The following is a 15,855-nucleotide window of genomic DNA, read 5'->3' on the forward strand; positions in this document are numbered from 1 at the left end:
CTGCAATACAGTAGCTCAAAACAACATGCATTTATTCTCTCACAGGTCTGGAGGTCAGAAGTCTAAAATGCATCCTGGGGATTAGAACCAAGGTGTTGGGAGGCCAGGCTCCTTTGAGGGACTCAGGAAGAGACCATTGCCTTATGTTTTCCAGCTCCTAGAGGATACCACATCCCTGGACTCCTATCCCTTCCTTCAGTTTCAAAGCCAGCTCTGCAGCACCTACAAATATCTTTCTGGATTTCTCTTCACCTCTCCCCTCTCTCTTTCTCTTCTCTTCTCTCTCCCTCATCCCTCTTCTCTCCATTCCCCTACTCTCTCTCTCTCTCTCTCTCTCTCTCTTTCTCTCTTTCACCTCCTTCCATTCCCACATTTCTTCTCTTATTCTGACCTCCCACCTCTCTCTTTTCCTTACCTTGGACCACCCAGATAAATTAGCATAATCCTCCATCTCAGGCCCTTTAACATCATTCTCTGGGGAAGGTCCCTTTTGTTACAGACCGTAATATATTCACAGGTTCTAGGATTAGGAATTAATATTCTTAGGGCCCCTCATTCAGTCTCAAGCTCAGCTTTGATCCTAATTCCATGGAGATCTGGGAAGACATCTCCCCAGTTTCTCTCCCTTTCTATGTCTGTCCATCCCCAATCTGGGTACTTCTGGGACAACCCCAGACTCAACCCTGCCCACATGTCTGGTCTTCCACAGTTCCTACTTTGTCTAGGATCACAGGGAAGGAACTATGATTTCAGTCATATCGCTGAGACATTTTCTTCCCATGACCCCCAGGTCTGCTTTTCTGTCACCAAGATGCTCTTGGAGGAAGATCTTATTAGGATCTTCAGTCTACAATGAAGATACCATGTTCCAGAGACTCTGAGTGATTTGTCAGAAGTAGATCACTGGGCTGTCACTTTCCTGCTCCTACCATTATCAGTGTGTCACTAAGGACTCCTGGACTCCATGTGCTCCCTTTCCAAGTTAAGCCCAGAATCATGTCCTCTCTGTACACTTCCCATGGTACTGATGGCCTTTAAGTGGCTTGATTCAAGGATCCTCTCACTGTCCTCCTCTGTTGTTCTTGGCCCTAAACACTCAATGTCACTCTCACCACTTTGAAATTCCTCACCCTGCTGGGCCCCTCTGTCTGGTCCTCTATGCTGGTGCTGCTCTGTCAGGACTATTGGGAACTGGCTCCCTGTGTACTCTGGGCCTTTTGCTTATTTGCCTGTTCAATCCTTAGCCTTGCTGGGGCTTGAAGGCTGCCAGAAGCTGTAATTTGGCCTTCCTGGTGACAGCCCTGCCCCAGGATGGGGTTACCATTCATTCTGAGTCCCTACTGGAGGCAGGCACCCTGTTACAAGGGCTGTGTCTCTAGCAGGCTGTCCCTCAGAGGTTCAGCTGGGTCCTGGACTGGACCTTACTGAGCCCTCCATGTTTGCTGTTTCACTGTAACATTGCTCCCAGTTCTGTGCAGATATGATGCCACCTGCCACCATCTGTCAACAGAGTGACCTTGGCTGAGGGTTGCTTTCAGGAAAATGCTGAGCTGGTATCTGACATGTTTTATATTTTGTGATTCAGACCACCTTGGAGGCAGATGTCCATACTCCCACACCTTGTAAATGAGGAGACAGAGGTTCCAAGTGTGAAGACAGGTGGTGTGAGTCCCACAGCTACACAGATGGTGAGCATCTGGGTCCATTAGCTTAAGGGCAACCCAAGGTGACTGCGTATTCCCCCATGCCTGACTGTAAGGGCCAAGCCAGCTTAGGTGGCACAGGTGTTAAAGACCACATGTATGTTGGGTCACTCTTCCTCCTAGGCAGGCTGTGCCTATACAAGGCCAAGAGAAGATTCTGAGCATATGAATATTTGTGGTTCTGTGGAGTTGGAGGACCTGGATTCTTCTGTCTACCCTGGCTCAATGGATCCACAAAGCAAACTAAACAAGATATTTGTGTGCCTATTTCTGAGATGAGAGGATGGAGGCTCCAACAATAAGTTAATGATCCAGTCAGGGTCACAGTGAATTGTGGGGTGACCTATCCCCAGGCTCTTTCCACATATCCTCATCCCTGTGACTCGTTGTCATTTAATCATTTGTTCACTCACACATTCATTTAACAAGCCCTGAGTGAGCATAGCTGTAAAATGGACCAAGTGCTGGGTGGAGGGACATGAGGACCACCTGCCCTGGAGGAATTCACAAGCTGCTAGGGGACAATTTGGAATTTACTACTTCTCCCCTCCTCAAGTTCCTGGAGGTCAACACCATTGAGGCAGACCAGGGAATGTCAGATACAGGAAAGGAATCTCTCCATAATCTTGAGAAGAATTTAACAAACAGAAGCATCTATGAGATGCCTCATCTGCCAGCCATGGGCCACTTAGGGCAAGTCACAGTACCTCATTGACCCTCCAGTGACTCTGAGATGTGGGGGCTATGATTGCCCATTTCACAGATGAACGCAGAGACATACACAGTCTACCCAGGTTCTACATAGCCCAAAGGCAGTGGATCCAGACCTAATCCCACCCATCTGCTCCCATCTCTGTGTCCAACCCAGACCTATATTTTCCCTAGGGAGTAATAGCCCCACCACACAGGGCAGGTCTATGCTGGGTAAGCCCCTCATTGTACAAGGAAGAATGTCAGCATCCAGTAGCTGATGGATATGGGCTGAGACAAAATTCACAGAGTCAGAAGAGGGAGGGAGACTGGCTTCCTCTACAGCAAAAGTCATAGCCCAGAATGGCATGAGTCGTTGTTGGGGAGCCCTAGGGAGCAGACTCTGGGGCTGTAGAAGAGGGACAATGAAGTGGCTGCTCTGGCCTGGGAGATGGGAAGCAAATGGCTGTTTGGGGTCCCTGGGGAAGGGAGAAACAGAGCCAGCAGCTCCTGCTGAATTGAGCTGGGTGACAATCTCATCTGCCCCAACCCCCCTGTGAGATCTGCAAAGGCACCAGGAGAATATCCTCCTCCAGGTCTGGACAGGAGACACCCATATCCTTCATCCCACAGTACTCATGGCCCCCAGCATATACTTCCCAATACACAGGTCCAAAACAAAGTTTTCAAGCCAACTAGAAATTTGAACTTCTAGAAGTATGGATGACATAGGCACTGTCCCCTGGAGTGCCCTCTGACATTTAATGACACAGCATAATGTTAGTGGACTTTGCCCTTTCTTCCTGACACTTCAGCTTCTTCACCAGGGTCTCTATCACTCCTGGGCCAGTTTTCCTGTCTCACACCTCATTTCCAGAGCATTTCCCTGCTGATGTCTGAATCCTTGAGATCTCACAGAAACCCCAGACTTCATCCCCCATTCAGGATGGGTTTCCATGGCTCTGAAGAAGCCACATGTCTTGGCCTTGAATCAATGCTCCCCCTTGAGGTTCCTCAATGAGATATGCATGAGGAACAGTTCCCAATCAACCTGGATTCTCAGACACATGAGATTGGATGATTTTTCCTGAATACCTACCTAGTTACTTCGAATCTGAAACCTAATCTGTTAGGGCAATAGTTCCACAGAACCACTCTAGACCAGAGCAGCTCTATGAAGAAGGGCTCTAGCCCTAGATCCTGGGTTTCCTCAGACCTTCCTAATTTGTGCCTGTTGTACTCACATAATTATTACTAGTGTCTTCTCTACTCCCAGAAAATTCCCAATATAGATGATGAATTTTTATCACTCTATCTCAAATAACTGTCAAATGACTCAATGATCATCATGATGAGAAGGAAGAATGAGATAAGGTCAAGGATGGTGATCATGACTGAATGATTTCCCTCAACTCATAAGATCAGCTGTCCTTATCTCTAGGCTGGATCTTTCCATTCCACAATGTTCTTTCTTCCTTTTCTGAGGGCCAGGCCTGATGCTGAAGGCTAATAAACCCCGCATGTCAATGACCTTGTAGATGAAAAAGATGGCATAAAAGATATCATGCTGGGTTCACAAGGAGCCCCTGGGAGTTCCCTGAGACAGTTCTGCTTCTCTCCTGTTGGAATGCATATCTCACTCCTGCCTCTGGCCTTGGACTCCACACATTCTGGGGACTGGTGGCAGGTTACATCTTAGGAGTCTGGGCTGTAGCTTCTCGTTCCACAGCACACCCATATGGGCATGACTCTCCCACTACTCAGGACCCAGAAGCTGTGGTTTCCCCTAGGGACTGTCCCAGGTCTCAGGGAGAAAAAAGAGACTGTGCCTAAACATAGCATCCCAGCTATACCAATGCCCAGCCTCAGCTTTTCTCCCCCAACCATCTCCTGCACCTGCAGCAGATGTCTCACCACAGACCACATCCTCACATGGTGGACACACTCAGAAATTCAGAAATTTGGGGTTGGCTGGATCCTGGAAATCCTCAGGGGACTTGGCAGGGGAACTCCCCAGCTGTTGCAGCTGCAGCTCTAGAGGCCCTCGCACTCCCTGCTCCATACTGACATACACTGAGAGCTGAATTCTGGCAGTGACAGAGGAGTTTTGGTCTAGCTGGCCCTTTTTTCAGTGTTCATGGGGCCTGGATTTTCTCTCTTGGGTAAAACATGTAGGTATGCCCTTGTAGTTTCTCCTCTGTCAGAAGGACTTGCCCTAGCTTCCTGCTGCTTCCTTTACTCACAGGCCTCAGAGACTCCCTGTGAGTATAGGGTGCTCGTCCTTCCCAGGCCCAAGTGTCCTCAGCTTCCTGCTCCATGCCACCCCCTATGGTTCTTCTCATGTCATGTCATTGCCCCACTGTAGAGTGGGGAATTGGGGATTCTGAGGCAGAGGATGACAGTATTGTTCTGGGAACATAAGAATGGTTCTGAGCCTCTGAATTCTCAGTTTGGGGCTACCTCTGTGTATTCAAGCCCCATTAGAGAGGCCTCCAAGATCTTAAGAACCTTGCCTCCTCTGGTAATATTTGGGGAGGAGAGTATCCCCTACCCCAGCTCTCCCTAGGAATTGGAAGACTCTTCTGCCCTAGTAGAATATGGTAACACACACTCACTGACCTGACATGGATATTCTAGTTCCTTCTATTGATGACTCCATGTAGGAAGAAAGAAGGAGTTTTTCTTGCCTAAGACACCCAGCAACTTTGTATAAAGTCTGCGTCCTGGGACTTGACCAGTACCAGCCAAGACCTGGGAGGACCAGACATTTTAAAACACCTGGGATGAAGCCAGACTGAAACTGGATGCTGTTTTTTTTGGGGGGGGGGCAATTTTAATTTTTTAACTTCAATCTCTCCATCCAAGTGCTTAGAGTGCAACCTGATATGGACAGTCCAATATGGGGCAGCAGAGACCAGTGATGTGGAGCTGAGAGCCAGAATGTTTTGAAGCTCTTCTTCATGGGGGAAGCTGGACATCAGGTGGAAGGCTGCAGGATTGGTTACAGGAGGAGGGATATATGTATATGCTACTCGTTCTGTATTCCTGCAGTGATAGCTTTCTATCATTCTAACAAACACCAGAAATAATCAACTTGCATGGATGAAAGATCTCTTCTACCTGTCAGGTGTGGACATTTTGGTCCATGATCTGTTGACTCCATCACTTTGGTCCTGAAGTAAGGAAGTCAACCACGTTGGGCAGCACATGGTAGAGAGGATGTGCCCACTGCATGGTGGTAAGGAAAAGAGGAAAAGAGAGGGGAACAGGGACCCCATAATCCCCTTGAAGGGCACACCATCTATGACTGGAGACCTTCCACAAGCCCCAGATCTTGAAGGTTTCACCATCTCAACACTGCCATAAGATCAGACTGCAAATCAGTGACCTTTCTGCCTACAATCACTGCTCAACTTCCAGCTCAAGAACTTGAGATGGCTTTAAAAAAACTTGTTAAAAAAAGTTAGAAACTGTGCATTGTTAACAAAACAGAATGTTACAGTGTTTTGTTTCTTTTTGTTACAATAATACTTCACGAGAATGTTTATATTTTTTTGACATAGGACTGTAGAGAAAAGGCCTGAAAGGAAATAAAAAAAAATACCAAAGACATTTCAAATTAGAATTAACGTGGTCTGCAACATAATGTTCAAAGGAAGATGCATTCAAAGGCAAACACTAACCACAATTTTGTTCACAAAGCTCAATGTTAAATGAGTCCTATGTAAAAACTCACTTAGAAATTATATCCCTGCGTGGACTTCAAAAGCTGATCTTACAATTTTTTTTTGAAAAATATTTTAACAATTTCCATCATTTTAACAATTTTAACAATTTCCATCTTTTCTTCAGTCACATTTCAGCTAACTACTACATGGGACCATGTGATGATGCTTTGGAACCCAAGCACATTTTGTATTCTTTGGGATCCAGATTGGAGTCATGACAGACAGGAGGGCATTGGACATGCACTACACCTGCTTTCTGGCTTCTGAACATCTTCTAACCTGCTTGAGAACACTGTTAAAGATGTCCACATCAGCCGGCAGCCAGACTTCGGCACACATGCTTCAGCCCTCACCATGGATGGAAATTGCCACCCACTTGGACAAGATGTCCCTTATAAGTACAACTCATTCCAAACCCATGGTTTCTCCAGAAGCCAGTTTTTGAGTAAAAGGAAAAATGGTTGTCCCTGGTAACTTTCCCGCCATGAATAATATTTTAATCATACTGTCTAAAGATGAGTGGGGAATGTGTTTATTGGCCCCAAACTCCATTGGCTCCACACTGTTGCAGGAGTTCCATGGTAAACACCAGGTCAACTTCACAGAAGATGTGAAAATATTTGTTATGAAATGGCAAGATCCCACTCTGAGGGCCAGAACAATTTAAAATTCAACAGATACAGGCAAAATCTTCATAACACCTTTAGGGTACTTACTGCTATAATCTCATCAATTCCACTAGTTTGGCCTAATCAGGGTTGGAGTTAGAATTAAAAACTAGTACAACCAATTTGGCATGATGATTTGGGGTGGGACATGTCTTCCCCAAGTTTCCCAGAAACCTCACAAACATGTCAGAATGTCCAGACAATGGCATCAGTATATGACATTTTCATCTTTGGGCTCTTTGCTTTTGTTCATGGATCCAGGGAACTGGAAAGGAACAAGCTTCTTCAGGGAATTGGAGAGGAAGTATAGGTATCCAGACTTCTGGTTGATTCTGCTGGCCAGCTCCTGAGTCTCCAGTTCTTCATGCTCCACAAACTGGATCTTGCTGAAAATCTGCTGTAGGTATGCATGCCTCCTCATAGGAACTGTCATCTTCTTGCCTTTATACTTCCTGCATAGAAGCAGAAGGTTCAGAATGTACTCTGCCCTATACATGGGATTCACCACAGGATGATAGCCACAATGTATCTCCTTTAATTCCATGATGCATTCCCGGGTCTTGATGGTGGCCTTGATCATTTCCACTACCTACATAAAGATGTTATCCAAGGCTTCCATCTAGGCTGAGTCCATTCTCCTTGGAAGGGAGGGATGCAGGTTGGCTAATGGTCCACAGCCAAGTGCAAATTCTTCCCATTCAGAAATTCCCATAGCAGAATTTCCTCTTGAGTGCAGACCTGAAACCTCTTGAAGGAAGCAGGGATTCCCAGATGTTGGTCTTCTTTATGCATCTCTGTGTTTCTGCATTTGTTCATTAGGCTGATTTCTCATTGAAGCTGTATTGTGTGATGATGCTGCTCTGCAGTCTGGCAACTGAGAATGTAGCTGTGCAGTTTGTACTTGTAGCTTGGGTTTTTGTTCAGGTTGTATGTGATAGCTTGGTGAATCTTACTGTTCTGGAGATCTCAGATGTACCCCTTTTTGGTTTTTTTTCCTCATTAAAAAAAAAAGCTGATGCATCTCAAAAGACCCATGACACTTCTGTAGAGCTGAGTCCTATCTGCCTGAGAAACAGGGCTCACTGATATTCAAGCTCCTCAGGAATCTCTTCAGATGATCTCCTTTGATGTAAAGATCATCATCTGCTTCTAGTTCACAGTCCAAGCAGTGCTCATGCATATACTTGAGCATCATAAATGTCGTGTGGGATGATTAAGTACCATCCACGCCTCATAGTGGCACTACTGGAGTTGGTACAGATGTGTCCGAACACTCACTAGAGAAAAACACCATGAATTGTTTTGGATCCTGTTCTGAAGATGGCCACAGAAGGAGTCTGAAGTATTTCTAGGTGGTCATGACTATGACACAGAGAAGTATCCTGTTATGTGAGGCCACCAACTGGGCCAAGCCTAGTGGCCACAGCTGAGCCCCAGAGATCTTCTTGTGCCCTGCAGGCCTGGGATCCTTTTGCTGTGCCCACAGTCCTCCAGTCTGGTGCAGCACCACAGACCCACTTGTTTCAGCTCTGAAGCATGGGGCATGACAAACCTGTGAGGCCAGCACAAAGCCCAGCAGGAGTCAGATCTGAGGCAATAAGCAGAGCTAGGCTCACCAACTTGCCTGGAGTCATGTCCTGCCGTTCTGACTGTGGGGCTGCTACCACCACCTCTGTTTAGGAGCCTGCCCACCACAGCTCCCAGTGAAGGACAACAGCTTTCCCTTGTGCCAGAAGGCCTGGTCCCAGATGCTCAGTGGGTGCCTAAGGCCAGCTATGCCCATAACAGCCCCGGAACTGACAGCAGGCCTGGTGCTGAAGCTTCATTATACACACCTGTCTGCACCACACTGACCTGCTCCTTTAAGAGGGGAATATGTCTTGCACATGCAATCTACATATCCCGAACAAGGCCACCATGACTATTCTTGCTTTGGCACAGAAGTGAATGAGCAGTGCAAAGGCAATAGCAATGGCATCTGCTCAGAGACTTTGTCCTGCCCTGATGGTGCCCCAGCAGGCTCTGCCTCTGTTCTCCTTGTGGCCTAGACTGCTGCTGCTGCTACACATCCTCAGACCTGGCTCACCATTGCCCTTTGATATATTTTGAGTTAATTTTTGTGCATTGTGAGAAATAAGGGTCGAGTTTTATTCTTCTACATATTCTACCATGCTTTTTCTGTGATAGAGTCAGAAGCTCATGGAGATCTGTGAAGCCATGGGCCAAAAATTAATGCTCTCTTCTAACTTGTTCCTGTTAGGTATAATGGTCACAGTGAAAAAAAGCTGACAACCACCAATGGGACAGTAACAGAGCACATTTGGGATTTTGGTAGTCCTACCCAGCATGCAATACTGAGGGGAGACCTAAGATGTAAAAAGGGTAAGAGATGGGAACTTGAGAACCTGAAGAATTAATATCTCTGCTAAAGGTACTTACATAGCTGATCATAAATACTAACAATGATATAGTTTTGTGCTTTAGTTTCTAACATATTACCATGTGAATTAAAGACAGGAGAAATTAAGTTCACAGTTTGAATCAATAATGGAAATGAACACAAGAATGCCAGTATGCACATCATACTTGTGACCACAGCATCATAAACAAGAAAGAATAGATGAGGGTAGGAGGAGAGGGAACATGGTAATAGAACTCAGGTAGCATCATTGCAAACTATGTTGATAATGATGTAAAGCATATAGAAACCACTGTAAAATTAAATTTCAAATAGAGATAAAAGGATATGAAAGATAACAAAAGTGGTATGATGGGAAAAATAAAACAATCACAATAGAAGCTGCTAGTGGAACAGTGAGGAATCTAAAAAAAAAGGATAAAACACATGTAGAAAACAGCACATTGACAGAAGTGTATCATTATCTGTGATGACATTAAATGGAAAACATGAGTCTTGGTTTCTCAATACCTAAAAAGCCTGCATCCACACAAAGTTTCACACAATTTCTCTACACTATTGCATGTGGGGAGATAGGCTTGGGTTTGAAGGATTCTCTTCTAACAGAAACAAAGCATTTGGTACATGAACTTGACTTGCCATGACTTCCTATGCACTGTCAATGCCATCAATCTGATACACAGGACAGGGCACATTTTGGCACCACTGGCACAGAGTGAGGCTGGACATACTGAAAATAGGCTCTCCAGTGACAGAAGATTTGGGGTCCTCAGGAGTGGGGCTGCTACTCTGTGAATCCTCAACCAGCAAGTGTCAGTGAGAGGGCATTCAGAGAAATCCAGAAGAGAAGCTGGAGTTGCTTAGAGTTCAGGATCACTCCTGAAATGGGGGTGAAAAAAAGGAGTCCAACTATAGTCCCTGAATGAACATCAGGAGAATTTAAATTGTGTCTGGGGTTGCAGTGACATTACAGTGATATTCTGAGGGTCTGAGTAACACAGGGTCACCCCCAGGACACTGGAAATAGCCAAGGCACAAAGAGGACCTCACCTGGGAAGTGCACTGAAGGAGGCTGATTGTATGTGTAAGCATGGCAGACCAGCTGGTTGAATTTCATAAGGGAGAGCACACTAAACTCAGATGCTGTAGGAGGGAGCACAGTGTGAGAAGATGGGGCTTCTAGGGTCTATTTCCTTCTCCCAGCATGAGTGCATGTGCCTCCTGCTAATCTCAGGGAACTATTTACCACTGTCCAGAAGTCAACACTGGGAAGGCTTCTCTATCCTAGGGTCTTCCAAAGATGCCTACACAGTCTTTTCTGGCATTTCCTCCCACCTCCAGCCATACATATTTTTCCTCAGGAAGAATTTCCTATGTGGTCTTGCATGAGGGAAGGGGGCACTTGGTCACTTCTCCCTGCATGGACAGGCTCCCTGAGGAGAATCTCAGATTGACACTAACTTTCACCTGCCTCAGTTCATAGCCCTGAACATGGAATTCACCTTAGTTCAGAGGATGGATCCTCTCTGCTTGAGGAATACTTGACAACTCATTTTTAAAGTTCATCCATGGAAACTGTGACACTGATGAACTTCATAGAAAATAAGGGACCTAAATTTGTTTTGTCTGTTAGGACTAGATTGTGGTGCTTTTTAACATGTCACATAAAGCATGGAAAATTTAAAAATAAGAATGAATGCGGCCACTTATGGTTCACTGCAGAATGAGATGTGTCAAACACAATGTTTGAGACTAAAATTGGTGGTAAATCCACAAAAGTAGGCAGTTGATTAAGTAAAAAATGTATAACATGTGAAATGCATAAAAGCATGTCAACAAGAACAGAAATATGAAATGAAATGCCAAAGATGAAACCAAAATCCATGTAGGAGATACTGAGAGGACTATGAAGAATGTGAGAGTCCATGGTGACCTTATGCTGAGTCACTTGTCATCAGTGGTCTCTCAGCAGGGAGTTGCCTTACCCTTGAACAGGAACAAGAAAGGGCAGCAGCCCATCTGAAGTAGACCCAGATGAAAAGCAAACAAACAAATAAACGAACAACAACAACAACAAAAAAAACAGCTCAGAAGAATTGGAAAAGTGGCAACAGGGTCAACACCTGGAAAGTGACTCTAACCAGCAGTCAGGAAAGTCAAGGGGATATTTTGCCCAAAGCAGCTTGAAGCAAGTTGAATGCTGAACCTCCAACTCCTCATTCTCTTCTTTTGTCCCCACAGCTGATTTGATGGGCTTCCTATTAGTAGTATGCCCAGAGGATTCATAACTTCCATGTTGACCAAACACACACTTACCCCCAAAATCTAGAGATGAACGAGAGTGCTCTCAGGGAGCCCGGCTGTAACTGTGCATTTGAGGAAAGAAACCAATGCAGAAAGTTGTCCAGCAAAGGCATCTCAGGGACTCTTATGGTTTGGATATAGGGTGTGCCACAAATACCATGGGGGAGGCAATGCAAAAATCTTGAGAGGAAAAAATGAAAAGGTTGTGCGGTGTAAACTAACCAAGGTTAAATCCAGTGATATAGGTGTTAACTATATGCAGGTAGACTGTGGCTGAATGAGGTTGTCTTGGGATGAGACTTTGGGGTTTCTATTTTGTTCCTGGTTTCCCTGGGAGACAGAGGTCTCTCTGCTTCGTGATTGTCATGATTCAAGATGTTTTTCTTGTCTATGTCATTTGGCCATGATATTCTGCCTCAGTTTAGAAACAGCAATTGAAATGGCCATATATGACCTGTCAAATCTCAGAGCCTGAGTCAAAAAAGAAAATTCCTCCTCTCATTTTTTCTTGTAAGATTTTGATCACAGCAAAAACCTACCTGACTAGTCATGAACCAGAAAGGCCATTCTATATTCAGAAAGCTGCTCTAGGCTGCTAAATTCCATGGTGAATATCCTGATACCCCATCTAGTACCCCTCATTCCTTGCGTTTTGTAAATTGAGCCAGATGCCCTAGTTATTCTGGGTTATGAAAGAGTTGAAGCGTCAGAACCATGCTGGAGGTGAATCCAAGGACATGTAAACAACCGGACCACTCCTCTCTATGTAGCGGCCTAACAGATACCCATATGCAGGCATGAGTCACACGATTGAAGGGATTCACTTCTAGCTTCCATGGCTTGTATAACAGAAATCATTCCTCCTACTACCAGAAATATACATGTGATCAATTTTGAGAAATACACTGAAGCTATCACATTTTTAAATAAACATGGCACCATATTCCGTGTGTGTCAAGCAGAAACTCATTGCCACTTCCATGATCACTCAGTCTCCACCTATACATAATTATGATATCCAGGCTTCATGTAATAAGATGATCCATCAAACTGCCACCCCCAAAAATGTGCATCTTTTCCAAGCAAGAGAATACAATACACTTTTTGACCTCAAGTACGTTCATTGTCCTCCACCTATGATATCCTGTAAATTAAATATTGAAATAAAATGTTAACTTTTTTTTTCCTTTTGAACCAGGGATTGACCTCAGGGTCACTAGACCACTGAGTCACATCCCCAAGCCTATCTTGTGTTTTATTTACAGACAGGGTCTCACTGAATAGTTTAGTGCCTTGCTTTTCTTGAGGCTTCTTTCATAACATGATCCTGCTTCAGTCTCCCAAGCAGCTGGGATTACAGGCATGGGACACCGGTCTTGAATAGTTACATAATATTAACACACCTATGTTAGTTGACACTAGAATCAATCAGAGGAAGGAAAACATATTCAAATACATTCTCATTAAAATAAATATTTTCCATAGAATTCTAATTCCTGTGATTATCATTGGTAATTTCTCACTTGTCTATTCTAATTCCCTTCACCACCAAAAAAAAAAATGCTTTGGCTAGTGTTGATCTCTAGCTAGTACTGCCAGGTGGTAGGCACAAATCATCACTCCATACTACATAGGTGCACCAGTAGCCCTGCTGAGTTGCATTGTCTTGATATTCTGACCTTAACTGCAGTCCAAGGAAGGACTAGAGAACATGCTTCTTTCCATACATTGCCTCCTTAGTTTGAGTCAGCAATGGCAAAATAATTCCCCTGATTATCAGGAACAATCATGACCTCATAGCCACAACTTGGTCTAATGATTCCTTGTCATGAGTAGCAAAATAGAGGCTTAAACCCAGGTTACAGCAGTCATTCTTGTGTCCTGTGTTTGGAACTAAGTCCTCTTCACTAGATCAATAATAGGGTTCAATTACTGAAATGGGAAGTAAACATTGTGCTAATGAGTCACTAGTGTGTGGAGTCATTCCCAGTCCCAGGCCCTCATTCTAGCTTCAGGAATACTGGTTATTCCAAAAACATCATGTATTGGATATGGGTGTAACCACTCACCAAGATTCATCTTGACTCCTCAAAAGCCAGTCAACCTTTCTGTCAGACATGGTGTTTTAGGACATTGGGGAAATGTAAGAGTAGTAATGGCAGGAATATGACTTGATTGATCCCCTTTATTGGCTGTGACATAAGCATTGTGCTCAGAAGCCCCATATTGAATACCATGATGGTGGTTAAGGTGTTCACTAAGTCCATGGATAACAGTTTTGGCAGAAGCACTGCAGGCAAGGAAAACAAGCTCCCTCAAGGGTAAATGCATATTTCACTGAGAACTAATGACAGTCTGCCATGATGTAAGGTCTAGTGTCATCAATCTGCTCTGAGATACGTGGATGCTTCCCATAGGAAATAATCTTATGTTAGAACTCAGGGTTGGATTCGGCTCTTGCCACCTGGTTATAGGCAGGTCACCTCTGTGAGTGGAAATCTGTTTTCATGACCACATGAATACTCTCTCTTCATGAAAGCATGGACATTGTGTTCATGACCTGCTTGGAAAAACATGTCTAGGGAAGGAAGCCACCTGATACACATCAATTGAATTAATTCAAGAACCACCTCATCATCAGGATCATTTCCTTCTCTGTTCACTCTTTGTTGATTATGACCTGGCACCAAAATACCTTTATGACTTTGCAAACAAGAGTTTATTTTCTTTATGGTGAAACTGTGATGGTGAAAATGGTCACTTAAAAGAAACACTGAATTTCTGTGAACATAAATGTGAAAATAGAAGAAGCTTGTAACATTGAACAGTGAAAAACTGCTTTTTTATACCCCTATATTGGATTATTTATATAACTTCTGTCTCTATATATGAATACACAACCAGTGTAACTCTGCATCATGTATAACCAAAAGAATGGTAAATTATATTCCATATATATCCAAAACCACTCTACTGTCATGTATATCTAAAAAGAATAAAAATTTTAAACAATTATACTATATAGATTTAGAAGTGTTGTGTTAGTATACTACTTAAATTATGAAACAAACATTCATTTTCTTCAATGTTAAATTTATTCTAATAAACACAAATCAAACTTACATGACTGGATGTAAATATCAAAGGGTAAATATTATTTCTGTTAAAAACTCAGTGGTTAGAAAATTACCAATCATACTTTGGTTATTTCATTAAGTAAATCTACCTTAAAAAATGTAAATGAGAAAACAGAAAACAGATAATACATTTCTGAGAAAAATTTACTGTCTAAATTGACATGTAAATAATATATAAAACTTATTTCAAAGAAATGACACGAGAAAAGGAATCTGAATTATATCATAAATAAGTGTTCATCCAATCTTTGTTAAAATGATACTTCTTTGCTATAGTGGGTTATATAACATTATTAAAATAATTATGCATGCCTGTTTAATGTGGTTAAGAGACTTTGCAAAATCTGCTTTCATGGTATTATTATTAGACATTTTTGGACCAGAGTCCTCAGATAGCAGTAGTGTCACACTCACTTTTTACCCAAAGCCTCACCTCCTCCCATAGGACATACATATGGGACTCCTGAAACAGTGTCTGGTACTGGGAAGTTGGAAACATGGGGCCTTTACCATGTGCTCATGCAGGGTACTGGGTGGGAGCCCTGCTCTTGCTCCTTCCCAGAAGCAAATTATCCATGATGCTAAGTCTCGTTGACCTTCTCACTGGCAAATCACACAGTTCTGGCTTCATATTAAAGTGATGACTGATGTTGTTTTGTACCTATCAGCACCAGGCTTTGCACCATGAGCTGCTCTTCAAAAGATGTGTAATTCTCTACAGAAGGAGACATGACAGTTCCCAAACTCCCATGGTCTACATTGGGATTCTCCTAGGAAACTTTCCCTAAATAGTAGATTTTGTCTCCTATCACAAGTCCTCTATTAATATATATATATATATATATATATATAGAGAGAGAGAGAGAGAGAGAGAGAGAGAGAGAGAGGATAAGTTTAAGTTTGTCCATACAGCTGGGGACCAGAACCACTGTGGCATATGTCACAGGGTCTCCTCACACTGGAATACATACACATTCATCAACATTCACTGTAGCTCATATAGAAGCCTCCATGGGCCTCAGCTCTGTGCCCAGAGAAGGACCCAGTGCAGAGAGGTACACTAGGTCCTCAGCAGACAGTTCCCAGGTTTACCCTCACCCATACTTTCTTTCTGGAATTTGTGCCAAGCCATAGGGTAATGTGATCTGTGGAGACTGGAATATGATCAGGGGAAATGGTAATCCCAGATAACCTGATGTAGTTGGT

Source organism: Ictidomys tridecemlineatus, chromosome 2, assembly GCF_052094955.1.
Source record: "Ictidomys tridecemlineatus isolate mIctTri1 chromosome 2, mIctTri1.hap1, whole genome shotgun sequence".
In the NCBI taxonomy this organism is placed as follows: domain Eukaryota; kingdom Metazoa; phylum Chordata; class Mammalia; order Rodentia; family Sciuridae; genus Ictidomys; species Ictidomys tridecemlineatus.